Genomic DNA, 16,077 nt, shown 5'->3' with positions numbered 1-16,077 from the left:
CATAAATGATCCAAGGCAAATCTCCATTTATTGTGAGTTTATGGCATTAAACAACTAACCAAAAAGATACCGAACAGACTGAAGTAATTTAGGCAAGATTCTTTGACACTTTTTCTACCCACTTACACTACATCAAACTCAAATAAGGTCACAGAATCACAGAATTGTAGGGGTTGGAAGGGACCTTGAAAGGTCATCGGGTCCAACCCCACTGCCAAAGCAGGTTCTTTAAAGCAGGCTGCCCAGGTAGGCGTCCAGGCGGGCCTTGAATATCTCCAGTGAAGGAGACTCCACAACCTCCCTGGGCAGCCTGTTCCAGTGCTCCGTCACCCTCACTGTGAAGAAGTTCTTTCGCATGCTGGTGTGGAACTTCCTGTGCTCCATCTTGTGGCCATTGCCCCTTGTCCTGTCACCACAAACCACAGAAAAGAGGTTGGCCAAATCCCTCGGTCTCCCACACCTCAGGTACTTATACACATTGATGAGATCCCTTCTCAGTCTTCTTTTCTCCAGGCTGAACTGACCCAGGTCTGTCAGCCTTTCTTCATAGGGAAGATGATCCAGGCCCCATATCATCTTTGTGGCCCTCCGCTGGACTCTTTCCAGGAGATCCCTGCCTTTTTTGTACCAGGGAGCCCAGAACTGGACACAGTACTCCAGGTGAGGCCTGACCAGGGCAGAGTAGAGGGGGAGGATTACCTCCCTTGACCTGCTAGCCACACTCCTTTTAATGCATGCCAGGATCCCATTAGCCTTCTTGGCCACCAGGGCACACTGCTGGCTCATGGTCAACCTGTTGTACACCAGGACCCCCAGGGCCATCTCCTCAGAGCTCTTCTCCAGCAGGTTGTCCCCCAGCCTGTACTGATACGTGCGGTTGTTCCTTCCCAGGTGCAGGACTCTACACTTGCTCTTATTAAATCTCATTTGGTTTCTTCCTGCCCATCTCTCCAGCCAGTCCAGGTCTCACTGAATGGCAGCACAGCCTTCTGGCGTGTCAGCCACTCCTCCCAGCTTTGTGTCATCGGTGTACTTGCTGAGGGCAGACACTATTCCCTCATCAAGGTTGTCGATGAAGATGTTGAACAAGACTGGACCCAGCACTGAGTGCTGGGGAACACCGCTAGTCACAGGTCTCCACCCGGACTCAGCGCTGCTGATCACCACCCTCTGAGCTCGGCCAGTCAGCCAATTCTCAACCCACCTTACTGTCCACTCCTCTATCCCACATTTTCTTAGCTTTGCTAGCAGGATGTCATGGGAGACAGTATTGAAAACCTTGCTAAAGTCAAGGTAGATGACATCCACTGTTCTCCCCCCATCTACCCAACTGGTGATGCCATCATAGAAGGCAACGAGGTTGGTCGAGCATGACTTCCCCTTGGTGAATCCATGCTGACTACTCCTCATAACATTATTCTCTTCCAATTGCTTGGAGATGGCATCCAGAACAAGCTGTTCCAACACATATCCAGGGACAGAGGTGAGACTGACTGGCCTGTAGTTTCCTGGATCCTCTTTCTTGCCCTTCTTGAAGACCAGAGTGACATTGGCTATCCTCCCATCTTCAGGCACCTCTCCTGTTCTCCAGGACCTTTCAAAGATGATAGAGAATGGTTCAGCGATCACCTCTGCCAATTCCCTTAGCACACATGGATGCATCCCATCAGGACCCATGGATTTGTGTGCGTTGAGCCCACTCAGATGCTCCCGAACCACTCTCTCGTCAACCAGGGGGGAGCCCTCCATTTCCCAGACCCTTTGTCCTCCCGCCAGGGTCAAGGAGTACCGGGGGGGGGGGGGGGGGGGGGGGGGGGCGCATCTTTGAAGCAAAGACCGAAGCAAAGAAAACATTCAGTATCTCCGCCTTCTCAGTGTCTCCTGTTACCAGGACATCCCCCTCGTTCAGCAAGGGGCCCACATTATCCCTAGTCTTCCTTTTACTGTTTACATACTTAAAAAACCCTTCTTATTATCCTTTATCTCTTTTACAAGCCTCATCTCTAGGTGGGCTTTAGCCTTCCTCATCACGTCCCTGCAGGCCCTGATAACACTTCTATACTCCTCCCAAGAGGACAGGCCCTTTTTCTACATCTCATAGACTTTCCTCTTCCTTTTGATCTTATTGATGAGCTCCTTGCTCACTCACGCAGGTTTCCTGACCCCCTTCCCTGATTTCCTACTCTTAGGGATGCACCGATCCTGAGCTTGGAAGAAGTGCTGTTTAAACATTGCCCAGCTCTCACAGCACCCTTGCCTTCTAGCAACCTAGCCTATGAGATACCCCGAAGCAGGTCGCAGAAGAGGTCGAATTTGGCTCCCTGAAAGTCCAGGGTAGCAATCCTGCTTTTAACGTTACCTCTTCCACCAAGTTCCAACTTGAACTCCAGCATCTCATGGTCGCTGCATCCCAAGCTGCCCCCAACCTTCACATTCCTAACATGCCCATCTGGACAAGGTCCAGAAGCTTCCCCCACCTCATCGGCTCCTCCACCACCTGCATCAGAAAATTATCTTCAACGCATTGTAGGAACCATTTGGACTGCACGTGCCTGGCCGAGTTGCTTACTCAACAGATGTCTGGATAATTGAAGTTGCCCATGAGAACCAGTGCCTGGGATTGTGAGGCTACTACCAGCTGCTTGTAGAAGGCCATATCGACCTTCTCCTCCTGATCTGGTGACCTGTAGTACACTTCCACAACAATGTCCCCCATACCAGCCCACCCCTTAATTCTTACCCACAAGCTCTCCACTTGTCCTTCACACTCCCCCAGGTGGAGCTGGGTACACTCTAATTACTCCCTCACATAAAGGGCAACCCCACACCCTCACTTCCCTAGCTTGTCTTTCCTAAAAAGGACATAGCCCTCCATGACAGTGTTCCAGTCATGCGAGCTGTCCCACCTTGTTTCTGTGATTGCAACGAGATTGTGACCCTGCGACCGAACACAGATCTCGAGCTCATCCTGTTTATTTCCCATGCTCCACGCATTGGTATACAGGCACTTTAGGGAAGCAGCAGGTGCAGTTAACCTTGGAGGGATGGAAGAAGAAGATTCCAGACGGGGTGTCAGGTTCATTACCTTCTCTGAGGAGCCCTTAGACAATCCTATGGGACAACTCAGAGGTTTTTCCTTAGTATCTTCAACAGTGACAGCAGTGACAACTTCCCCCAGCCCTCCTCTGTCACTTTTAGCTGCCATCCCTTCCCCCATCAAACCTAGTTTAAAGCTCTGGTAATCAGACCAGAGAGCTTACCCCCCAACACACTTGCACCCCACTTGCTGAGTTGGAGTCAGTCAGCAGCCCACATACCTGGCTTCTCAAAGGACTGCCCAAGATCAAAATACCCATAGCCTTGGTCCAGATACCACCCCTTCAGCCAGTTGTTCACCTGTCCCATTCTGCTCCTTCTTTCTGGGTGCTGGTCACCCAGTGAGAGGATGGAGGAGAACACTACCTGCACCCCTGATCCCTTCAACAACCTTCCCAGGGATGAAAAATCCTTTTTAATATTCCTCATTTTTCTTGTTGCAGCTTCCTGGGATCCAACCTGAACGACAACAAGAGGATAGTAGTCCTCCGGTTTAATGAGCTGTGGCAGAGCCTTCCTAACCTCTCTGACACGTGTTCCCGGAAGACAGCACACCTCTCTGGATAGGTTATCCAGGTGACAAATGGGAGCTTCAGTGCCTCTCAGCAAGGAGTCTCTGATCACTAAGACTCTCCGCCCTTTTTTTGTGGCACTGGTTGTGATGCACTGCCCCGTACGGCCCTGCTCCATATGCTCGGTACTTCCCCCAGTCTTGACATGTTTCTCAGGGTTGTTTCCCGGGTTCCGACAACTGTCCAGACCCTCAACCTCTTCCTTTTCCTGCCTGAGAGCCTCGAATCTATTACCTAGGGACACCGTGGGGGTTGGTGGCACCGTGGGTGTCGGGGATAAACGTCTCTTTCTGCTTCGAGCTGAGACAAGGGTCCAGCCCCTTTCCTCTTGTGGGCAGTCAGGCCCTCTGTACTGCATGTGATCAGCTGGGTCAGCTACTGCCCCATGCAGGGACTTAGGAGGGGGCTGCTGGGCATCAGCAGGAGCAGGTTGACACCTCCTATCTGTCACCCTCAGAGACTCCCAGGAGCTCCTCAGGCTGCCAATTTCTCGCTGCAGCCCAGCCACCTTCTCGAGGAGTTCCTTGAGCAGGGCACACCTGCACCCATGATAGCCCTCTCTTCCCTCAGGACCCAGGTGGGCCTCCAGATTCTGGAGCTCCCTGCAGTCTCCAGTCTGGACTGCCACTTCACCCCTCAGAGAATCCACCTGAGTGCCCACATGAGCCCAGAGAGGCCATATCTCCTCCGTTTGATTTGCTACCTCGGACCAGCTGCTGCGATTGGCACCCACCATGGTAAATTCTAGGTGCAACAAGGCAGAGTTCCCCAAGGAGAGGAGGAGAAGAGAAAGGGAGGTGGAAAAGGGAGGAGAGGATCCTCCTCGCACTCCTCCCTGCCCCACCTGAACTGCCCTGCGCAAACTGCCTGTGCTAACTGCCAAGCCGGTCCTGTTAGTGTGTGCGCTAACTGCCACAGATAGTTGAAATATCTGAAGTTATCCCAAGATTTTTGCAGTATTTCCAATCTACAAACCATATATTTATCCCTTAATAGTTATATATTTAGACACATGGTCGAGTTAACCTGGCTTATTTTATGGTCTGAGTTACAGTAAATGATAGTTTGGACCTCTATGTCATGCAACAAACACAAGATTTATGTCTTAACATAGACCTGAGGGAAAGCAGTTTAAACGAACATTCTTTACCTCATTGCAGTGTGTTCGCTTCATTAGTGGTCAGTTAATGCAGCAATATACAGCAACAAATTAAACCTCAAAGTTCAGATAGGATATGTTTGTTTGTTCTTTTTTTTTTTTTTTTTTTTTTTTTTTTTGGGGGGGGGGGACAACAAATCGGGATATCTGTGAGTGCTGAATTAGCACAGAACAATGTTTGCATAGTGGTGGAAGAAACACTATTTTTATTACTTATCTGGCAAGCGGTGAACCATACAAGAAATCTCAAATACAGACTTCTTAAAAGACTACTAGTCCACAACAGAAAAGAGTGGATTTATATGAACTAACTAATGAATAATTTTCTAAACAGGTACCTGGATTTTCATTTGTAGCACTGAACAAGAAGTCATCACAGGAAAAAAAAATAGCTTTTGGTTCAGCCATACTTCTTAAGTGATGTTGAATAAGGCTGAAGCTTGATATAAAGCTCATTAAATGTAAGGGAAAGTCCAGCTTGAATTAGGTAGCTGGATACTTTTATCACGGCTGATGAAAGCAAGGTATACCAAAAAATATGCGGTTAGAAATGAGAAAATTGATCAGGCACTCACACAGTTGAGGCCATCACCACACCAAGCTCAAAGTGCAAGCTCTTTAAAGCTCTTTCTCCACCTGATCTGTTGCAGGTATTCTCCTTCTCCTTAGAATAAAATTTATAAATACTCACTAAGAAAGAAATCCAATGGCTACATAATATAGCCCACAGGATATAATCAGGAAGAACAGACACTCAGGATGATATTGTTATGTGTAGTTTAACAGAACAGAAATGTGAATCTCAAGATCCTACGTGTCAGAAAACTGTCTAATAATGCCATGAAATATTGTCTGCACTGCATCGTGGAAGGTGTATGCTAACAGTTCTGTTACAAGATTTTCTTTCACAGCAGGTGTAACTGGTGAAAAGTAAGGTTGGGAATCTTCACAAGTTTGGATGCTGGATGGCTCAGACCCAATATAATTCTGGCCATACCCAGAGATGTAGATGTCATTAACCAACTTTATTTATTCCTAATAGATGTAAGCACCTACAAGAAGTGATTTTGAGGGTTTATACATGATACATTGGCAACATTTGTGGGAATCAGATATGAAAATCCACTGAAAACAACTTTAATCTCTCTGTTAGAATCTCACTACGTTTGGTTTCATTGAATTCATGGGCCCTCTATAGAGACAAATAATTTTTGAGGCTTGTATTTATATGGAGTCTAGAACAGAATGATCGTTGTCCAAAACATACCATACAGTTATTTTTTAACAAACAAATAAAGAATAATCACAATAATAAGAATGTCTATAAACATGTTAAATTAAGGAGAGCCACCTGCAGGCAGCTGATAATCAAATTAAAGAAAGTTGAGAACATCTGTAATTCTTTTTCATTTTCTAAAAGAAAATTTCCTAAAATTTCCTAAATTCAGCCTTACTTCATTGTGTATATTGTAATAGCAATCTAAATTAAGACTTAGTAAACTGAGCAGGAAGCCTGAGATAATTGGTGACATGTAATGCTGTTTATGCATATTATGGCTGTTTCTTTTCCAGTACTTCTTCCAGGTAGTGAAAAACAGACAAACAAACAAACCAATAAAAACAACAACAATAACAAAAATCTTGAATGATTTACTTATTTCATATTAGTAAAAAAAAAAAAAAAAAAATCTCACCACCACTATAAATAAATAAATAAATAAATAAATAAAACATCACTCTATATGTTGAAGACATTAGGGAATTTTATTCATTTATTTTATTTCCAATTGGTAAGATATTATTAATGTTGACTGTGACATTTTAAGATCATGAATTACTTTCTAGCAAGCAACACTCCTGTTTTTCATATTTATACTTTAAAATTAAAAAATAAAAATATATACTCTTTTTTCCCTTCTTAATTGTTAATTAGGTCACTAATCAAAAGAAATTCTTAAGAGGAAAATGAAATGTTGACATTTTGCAATTATTTGCTACTGTGAATAATATATAGACACACTACTTATGGTTAAAGTGGCTTTCAAACCTTTTTTTCTGCCATTAGGGCATGAACTGAGTGCAGAATCAGTGTATTTTACTTGATATATTGCCACATTATCTACTTCAGTGCTTCCATTTAGTTTGGGTCACTTACATTTCATTATACTGTACCTTGGCTGAGTGCAATAAAATAAAATAAAATAAAATAAAAAAGTTTATTACAACTGCAAGCTCCTAATTAAACATCAGCTGTAAACTGAGCTACCCATTACAGATTATGTATAAAAAAAGATTATATTCTTGGGAATTACTCTATCATGAAACATGATTAATATATATGTCTCCTTGTAAATAGGAGTTGATGTGTTATATAAATAGTGGATATGATTAGCTTTTTATTGAGACTCAAGACATCAAAGATAAAGGAATACATAGATTTCGCAGTCTTGTTAAATATAAGCATGTGTATCCATACCTAGATAATGCATGCAGAAATATGTTTTTTGTTCTTAGCTGTGCTCTTACCTGCTATCGCAGTGATTGCAGACAGACTTATAAATAGTTGCCTAAGGTAATTTTAACCTCATACTAGGTAACAAAAATTAAGTCATTTTAGACTGAGAACAGGAGAGGGTGTTTCATACCTTTCCTTTTAAGAAAACACTGTAAGCACGTTTCCTGTCTTGAAACAGAGGCTTCAGATAGACCTCCTGAAAGGCAGCTTTGAGGTTAGACTGGTATTTCATATAGAAAAATCTCTCTTTTTTAAGGACCTGGTCCAATCTGATCCTCACTTATACAAAGAACAAAGTTCTGTTGTTTTCCAGAAGGAAATATAGTCAGTATGGAGTGGAAGTTAGGAGAACTGGAGTTGCATGCCCTAAAACCATGATTTCGTATGTTAAGGAACTCAAAGCAATAAAGTTTAATTTCCACCCTCCTTTCATCCTTCTTCCTGTTTTGTACCCCTCTCAATTAGTTGCTTGTGGGATCATGCAGAGAACCATTTTCAGCAGCTGATGAGATTTCAGAAAATATATCTTTTTGTGCTTCGTTGTTTGTAAGGTTTATTTTTTTTTTATACATTTTCGTCAATGTTGTGAATATTTTATTGTGTAATGGAATGTAGATCAATTACAGAACTATGAACTGAGGAAAGAGTGATGAAAGAATCCAGATTGAGATCCTTGAATCATCTCATTTAATTTTAGTCCTAATCAGTGAGGTTGAGTGTTGCTGTCCATGGACCCCTATATCTACAATGAAAACAGATCATTCTCCTTGGAAACCTTAATATACATCTAACTTCAGCAGTTGAATTAAGTGTTTAATGTTGGGCTGGATAAACATATCCAAAACTACAAGCATTCAGTTTCCCATGTACAAATGTGGTAGTCCGTTTGTAATTTGAAAATGAAAAAACGGGATTTGGCTTGCACAAGCAGCCCTAAATTGTATTACTTCCCCAGAGATCAGACTAACACACACTTAGAAATAAATAAATAAATAAATAAATAAATAGATAAATAAATAAATAGTTTAATATTTGTTCTCTGAAAATCGGATTTCAAATGTTTGTTATCAGGAAAAGGATAGTCACTGCTGAAAATTCTTGTCCTCAAAGTTTAACATTAGATCTCTGCTGTTACCTATTTGCTTACAAAACTCGGGTACCTGACCACAAACTGGCATCACTTTGGAGTCCTGTGCTATCCCATTTAGCTGGACAACCTCCCTTCATTACTTTCTTCCTTTAACCTTATATAAGAAAGAACAATATTTTTAAAGTGTCTTTTTCCCTTTGTGTTTGGAATCAGCCTTGTGAAAAATCATAAAAACAGACTTACACTGAAGAATGAGTAGATCAGATTATTGTTTATATGCTGACTACCTTCCTTACATGAGCTCAGTTAAAGCACCATTCAATATAATCCACACGAAGGTTGTTGCTATAATTTGTACACCCCACAATTTCAATAGGTGTAAACCAGATGAAGCCACTGCTATTTCTCCAGCTGAGCATCTGGCTCTGTTCTTCTTCAGGAGTAGATATTTAAAAGAGAAATAAGGGTTAAAAAGAGAGGTTGCTTCCATTAAAATCTGTCTCAAAACTAAAAGCAAGCTGTCATATTAAAAACAAAGAAAGAAACAAACAAACAACAAAAAAAAAAACAGGAAAACAGCATAGGTTTGCAATCTCTCTCTCTCACATATGAAAATGCCGTAACAAAGACAACAGCTTGACAATGGCAGCTGCTGCATAAAGGGAAAATTATAGGACAATGTCATTTTTAATGATTTTTTTTAAATGAAAAATTAAAATAAAATAAACAGGATGTCCTAGACATTTAAAAAAAAAAAAAAGAATTTCTCTCTCTCTCTTGTTATTTATAAGTGGTAATGCAGACAGAAGACAGGAACATATGCTGGGAAGAGTCTGAAATTAAACAAAGCAATAATGGAAGAAGGATTATTTTTTTAAAGTTTCATACAAAGATGAAGAAACGATAGACACGTACATATCCGTACACACACACTCACAAAGAACACCTTCATATATTTACAGCCACACCTAGTTTCTTGTTTGTACATTCATATCTATAAAAATGAATAAAAATGTAAATATTATATTTATAAACTAATATACGTAGGTGTAAAATTTGCAGATGGCTAATTTCAGTTATTTTTAGAGTTATTTTAGTTATTTTAAAGAGAAAAAGCTGTCAAGTAAAATGTAATATACTACTGAAAATGGGATTCTATTCTGAGACATTTTTCTCAGTTTTATATTTTTATTTATTTTATTTTTTTTATTCAGTAACTAAGAATAATTTATAAATTTAGTTGCCTTCATACTGCCCTAAAGCCTTATGTTTCTACATGTCCTGCTGAATGTACAGAAAGATCTTTTATACAACTCAGTTTTTTTCAGTGCAATTTCCACACTTAAAGGCAGAAAATCTCCCGCAAGGAAAAAAGATTTCTTCTTAAATCTATTTTTTTTCTTTTCTGAACACTTCTAGTATCTTAAAAGTTGCCTGAAATTAATCTATTTAAGTTAGACAGGCTAAATTTTAAGAACCACTGTTATTATTCTGCTCTCAATTAAATCAGAATAACCCCTGTCTGGGTTTAAGTAGTTAACGGTAGTAATATCAAAAAAAAAAAAAAAAAAAATCTATTAAATATTATTCATAATTGTGTGTGAGTTTTTTTTGTTTTTGTTTTTTTTCAAAAACTGAAATAAGATGGAATTGAGGGAAAGTGTCACTTCAATTCTCTTATTTACAAATCAATTACATCATTTTGTGTATTATATATGAATAAACTGATCTATATTTATAGAAGGTGGTTCGCCCTCCCAAATATTTTTTTTTAGTAAATGTCAGTAAATACAGTATTAAAATCTTATATTTTATTTATTCTTCTTTAAATATAAATGACATTTTTAAATGAAATGTTATCAAAACTGTTTGAAACATCTCTTAAGTTATTATTAGAGAAGCTTGTTGCCTAAAAATCTAGATAGACTTAGTTACAATTGTAGGCTGGATTTGTGCTTTCAAAAGATGGATTAAGTGAGGGATATGACACTCATATCTCTTGTCTATCAGTCCACGCAAGCACACTCTTGGTCATACAGGTGAAACCACTATGTATTCACACTGCAGTTGCATCTAGTCATGGTGTCATAAATAGCAGAAAGCTTGAGCTCCTCTGAATATGCTTTAAACATTTGTTGGTTTTTGTTTGTTTGTTTTTTTTGTGATAGGACTACTCAGGTAATCTAAAAATTGCAGGTGACAACCCGTGGATGTACACTCTGCTCATTGCTACCACAGTGCTTTATCAGCAAGTGGAAATCCAGCAGTAGCAATACAGTTAAACAGAAGTCAAATAAGTTCCCTCCTATTCTCAAACATATTTTAAATCACTGGAAGCTGTTTATTTTTTCCACAAAATGTATTCCATGTCTACATTTTTACCGTTCTCTTCATGAAGAACACATGAGCACAAATCATTTCAGAAGGGCAATATCTCTTCTAGTGTCTAAGCAGAGAACATTGAGCATTACTGCAATGCATATAATTGTTCTTAGCAAGACCTGCAGCCTAACCATGGAGGATGAGGGGAGCAAACTGCATACTATTTTGTGAGCTGATTTTCTTGTGCTAGTGTCAAGGTAGTAGGGAAGAGTCCATTCAGGAGGTTGGTTATGAGACAGATGGGCTTTACTGCCTAGATCCAAGTTTTGAACATGGACAGTAAGTAGATACTGACCAGGAGTCAATGGGTCAGGGATAGCTGTGCAATGAAGTCTCTGGTCTCAGGGGATTACAGTGAACCCACTGGCAAATGCTGCCTGTGCAGAGCACAGGGCACTGAGCACAGAACCAAGGATAGAGAGGAAGGCTAGTGGCTGGGGTATGCAAAGCATTTGGGGGTGCTTTTATGGGAGTGCTTCACTAAAGAAAATGAGACAGGTTGAGAGTTGCCAGCAGAGAATAAATTTTTTCCGCCCATGTTGTAACTTCGATGGTCACACAGCTGTCAATCCAGTACCATCCACCCAACACTAAATATACTGTCTCCAACCTGCTTTTTTTTTTTTTTTAATTTATTTTTTTCTTTTTTATCCCAGAGACAGCAAAGAGATTGAATAGTTTGAAACATACACAATTGCACCTAGAAATAATTCCTTCAGATAAAGGCCAAAATAAAAGCAAAGAGGTAGAGGCAGGAAAATGTTTTTACACAGAATGACCTTTGCTGGGAGGAGAAGGGAGGGGGGAGCTGAGATCGTTCACACACTTCAATCTCAGCCCTGCTAGGTGAGTTTTAACTCTTCATTTTCCCTGCACCTTTACCTTTTTCTTTTTTTTTTTTCTTTTTTTCTTTATTTTTCTCCCCGTAGCACCAGGGAGCCTTTTCCTGTCTTGGGTTCTCCTCTTTGCCCTTTTCCTTGACTTTGTCTTGTCACTCCAACCACAGTCTTGTTCTGCCAGATATGTTTCATTTTCTGCATGACTTCCCCTGGATGGGCATTTCAAGCTGTGATTTCTAAGCTTGATCTCACACTGCAGATCCTGTTATCTCAGTAAAAAGCTTTAAAGTTCAAAGTGAGTTGGATGAACAATACTTTAAAAGCAGCGTAAAGCCTAAGCATCCTGTGGGTGGGAGCAGTACAGAAAAAATAAAATAAAATAAAAATAAAATAAAATAAAATAAAATAAATAAAAAAGAAATTTGCATGTTTTCATATGGAGAAAGACCAATTAAATAACAAGAAATCAATTTGGAAAAAAAAAATATATAAACAGTTATTAAGAGGTCTGAAGATGTTTTTTTAGTTATAGTTCTGTACCCATACAGAGTTGCCATGGGGCTATCACCACTTGTAGCCCTGAGGCTCACTTTTACCAGCAGAGATTATTCCAAATCCATTGAATGACAGACAAAGCAGTAGGCTAGACTTTAGGCCAAACTCCTTAAGTAGAAAAGACAGAGATTAACTAGAATCACAGAATCATAGAGTAGTTTGGGTTGGAAGGCACACTTAAGGATCATCTAATTCCAACAGCCCTGCCATGGACAGGCACAGCTCCCACCAGACCAGGTCAGCAACCTGCAACAGACCAGGTCTCCCACCAGACCAGACCTCCCACCAGACCAGGTCAGCAACATTTCCAGGGATGGGGCTTCCACAGCTTCTCTGAGCAACTTGTTCCAGAACTTCTTCTGTATATCTAATCTATAGCTTAAAACTGTTACTCTTTGTCCTAGCACTACACACCCTGACAAAGAGTCTTTCTTCATCTTTCTTGTAGGCTCCCTTTAAATACAGAAAGGCTGCTGTAAGGTCTCCCCTGAGCCTTCTCTTCTCCAGGCCCAATAACCCCCACTCCTTCTGCCTTTCTTCATAGGACAGGTGCTCCAGTCCTCTAATTATATTTGTGGCCCTGCTCTGGACACATTTTAATAAGCCCATGTCTTTCTCATACTACAGGCCCCAGAGCTGGATGCAGTACTCCATGTGGAGTCTAACAAGGGCAGATTAGAGGGGGAGAATCACCTCCTTCTACCTGCTGGTTAAACTTCTTCTGATACAGCCCAGGATACAGTTGCCTTTCTGAGCTACAAGTGCCCATTGCTGTCTCATGTTGAGTTTTTCATCCTATGTTTGGGATTGCCCCACTCCAGGTGCAGGAACTCACACTTGGCCTTGTTGAACCTCATGAGGTTCACACAGGCCCACCTCATAAGCCTGTCAAGGTCCCTCTGGATGGCATCCCTTCTACCCAGTATGTTGGCAAAACCACTGAGCTTGATGTCATCAGCAAACTTGCTGAGGGTGTACTCAATTCCACTGTCCATGTCACTAAGAAAAGTGTTAAATAATAAGAATCCCAGTACAGAGCCCTGAGAAACACCACTTGTCACTGGTCTGCACCTTGACTTTGAGCCAGTGACCAAAATCCTTTCAATGTAACCATCCTTATCCACCAAGTTCTCATCCATCAGATCCATGTGTCTTCATTTTAGAGACCATGATGTCATAAGGGACAGTTTCAAATGCTTTGCACAAGTCCAGGTAGAGGAATCTCATTTCACATGTGAGAAAACAGCTTATAACCACAAGATTGGGCAACTCCAGCAGAACTATGCACTTGTAGTCAGTATTTCTTCTAACTTACAAGAAAAACTTAGATGAGATATGATGGTATTTTTGAAAGCTTTGTTTAGGCAAGTCTTCTCCAAATAATCCACTTCATAAAATATATCTCATCAAACTACACATAAATTAACCTGAATAAAAATACTTTCATTCAAACAACTGAACTCTTAACCAGATGAACAGCTGAAGAAAGTTCACACAGCAAAATTTGCAGAGGTGACAAAACAAATAAACAAAAAAATCTAGTTGTGTAATACATAAGCCAGCTTGCAAACATTTTGTAGTACTTATGACCTATGAATAAGTCATATCAATAGTTCTTCTTGCTCAAGAAGAGTTGGATAGAACCTGGACATTATAAAATAAACATTTTAAAAATGGGGGGGTGGGGGGGTGGGGGACTGATTTTTATTTCATTTTTTTAGTATAGAAGCATGAAGCAAAATAAACTACTGAAGCCTCTTGATCACAATGGTGCATGTTATGACTGCTATTTACAGTATACCCTTCACCCCAGTCTCCAGGTGTTGTATGTGACATGACTGTGAGGCAGTCTATCAAGCAGTTGTGCAGTCCCCCTTTTTAAAAATTTCTTTCTTTTTTTGTTCTCTCTCTCTTTTTCCCAAGAGGTACCATAGACATAGAGGAGAATGTTGAGATTTCACCTCTTATCCTAGGAAGGAAACAGGGAAAGAGCAAAGGGAGAGAGGCTGATTTATTAAAGTACCAGTTCAAAACTGCATTATAACAATTTTTACTGAAAGAATATGCAGTTCATGGTATTGCATTGCATTGCGGACTGTGATTATCTTGCCTGAGAACTGGCTGGATTGAGTAATGGCTCCTGTTTAGACCATTGTATCACAGTTTCTTTTGCTATGGAAAACAAAGTTGCATGGCAGAGTATGGCACATCATTATCTCTTCCTCAAATAAATCTTGAATGTTCCCGGGACTGTTCCATTCTTATATTCTTCCCGGAGCTTTGTGTTGCAATTGTCAGGGAGGTATGCTGGGCTAAATGTATATTTCATCTGACTCAGTACAGCTATCCTTTTGTTGTTATGGCAAAAGACCAGAGTAATAGACAACCAGCGTACTTGTACTTGTTTTTGGAAGATATTTGGTGATAGTTTACCAAGAGTAAATGCAATTCTCTTAAAGGTATTGAAACATACAAAAGGTACGGAAGCAGCAAAGGTGTATATGGAAACAGTAACCTGAATTTGCAGCCAATATTTTTGGCAAAAGTGAACTTGATTTGGACCAGTTGTGACTCAGGTCACTGCAGTCAGAACTTTTCTTTTGTAGAACTCTGTTCATTCCCCCAAAGTGCCAAAGGTTAGAATGATTTTACAGATTCCTCATCTTTTAGGTATGCTAACTAATTTCCGTACCTTCAGGAAATGTTCAACGGTCCTGAAAGCACACATATTTTTGGTTATCTGTTCAAATTGCCTTCATTTCTGTTCTTAAGTGACATTTTAGAAGATTGAAAGCAATTAAACTTTCATTGTCCAAGCTTTCAAGTCAGTATAGCAGTACTGTCATGCATCTATTTCTTCTGGGAATAGACTAATTCTCAGTCACATTGCTAAACAGATAAATGCAGCTTCTTAGGTTAATCTTGTTTTATTATTGAGTGACATTCAGATGTTTGCCTCAGTTCAGAACTGCAGACTCTTCCTTAGTTAAACATCATTTATACCATGAAAAATAACCATGATTTGAAAAAAAAAAAATATACATAGTTGGCAAATTCTAAGAAATAAAATGGAAAAGAGGAACAAAACAGTTATCATTAATTTTCCAGTTCTGGTGATTCAGAGGAAGAAAATCAGGATGTACTGCGTGCTGTTTAATTTGTAGTTAATAGTATTCATTATGACACATTAGACATTCAGAGCTTTGTCTTCTATTGTGTTTTTGAATGTTAATATGTGTAGATTTTGAAATTAACTTGTATTATATATTATCTTATATTATATTTATTTTATTATATTTATTACATTATTTTATATTATAAGAAGAGAAGTCTGTTTCTATAAAAGCAAATTCTAAAACTCAATGAAGGAAACATCTAAAATTGTATGGATCCAGACTGGATAAAGATGGCTACCTCATCTACAGGGGCACCGTATAGGCAGATTTTTTTTTCTTGTTCTGTGTTAAGTACTGACAGTGTGCCTAAATCAATGCCAAAGGAAAAACAAAACAAAACAAAACAAAAAAAAAAAAAAAAGAAATATCTAAGAAATTGCATCTTGATCCTAACTTTGTGTTCTACAGATAAATTCTGCCAGGGAAAAGTAAAAGAAAGCTTTCTTTTAAGACCATTTCAGCAAACTGTTTTAGGTAATATTATTTGCAGTGCATTGTGATCATAGGTTCTTGCCTGGTTCTGACATTGGTTTTATGGGAAAGGATGTTTCAAAGTCATTTTTGAAGTGAAAGAAGTTCTGGTACTCAGTTATCCAAGAATTATAATGAAGATAAATAATCTCTAAAAGTTGTTTTGCTGTTACAACTAACTGATTTCTCAGAAGATTCACTCAGAAAAGCTGAAAATTATTA

The sequence above is a fragment of the Cygnus olor genome, chromosome Z (genome assembly GCF_009769625.2).
Source record: "Cygnus olor isolate bCygOlo1 chromosome Z, bCygOlo1.pri.v2, whole genome shotgun sequence".
NCBI lineage: Eukaryota > Metazoa > Chordata > Aves > Anseriformes > Anatidae > Cygnus > Cygnus olor.
This window is presented reverse-complemented; position numbering follows the sequence as displayed.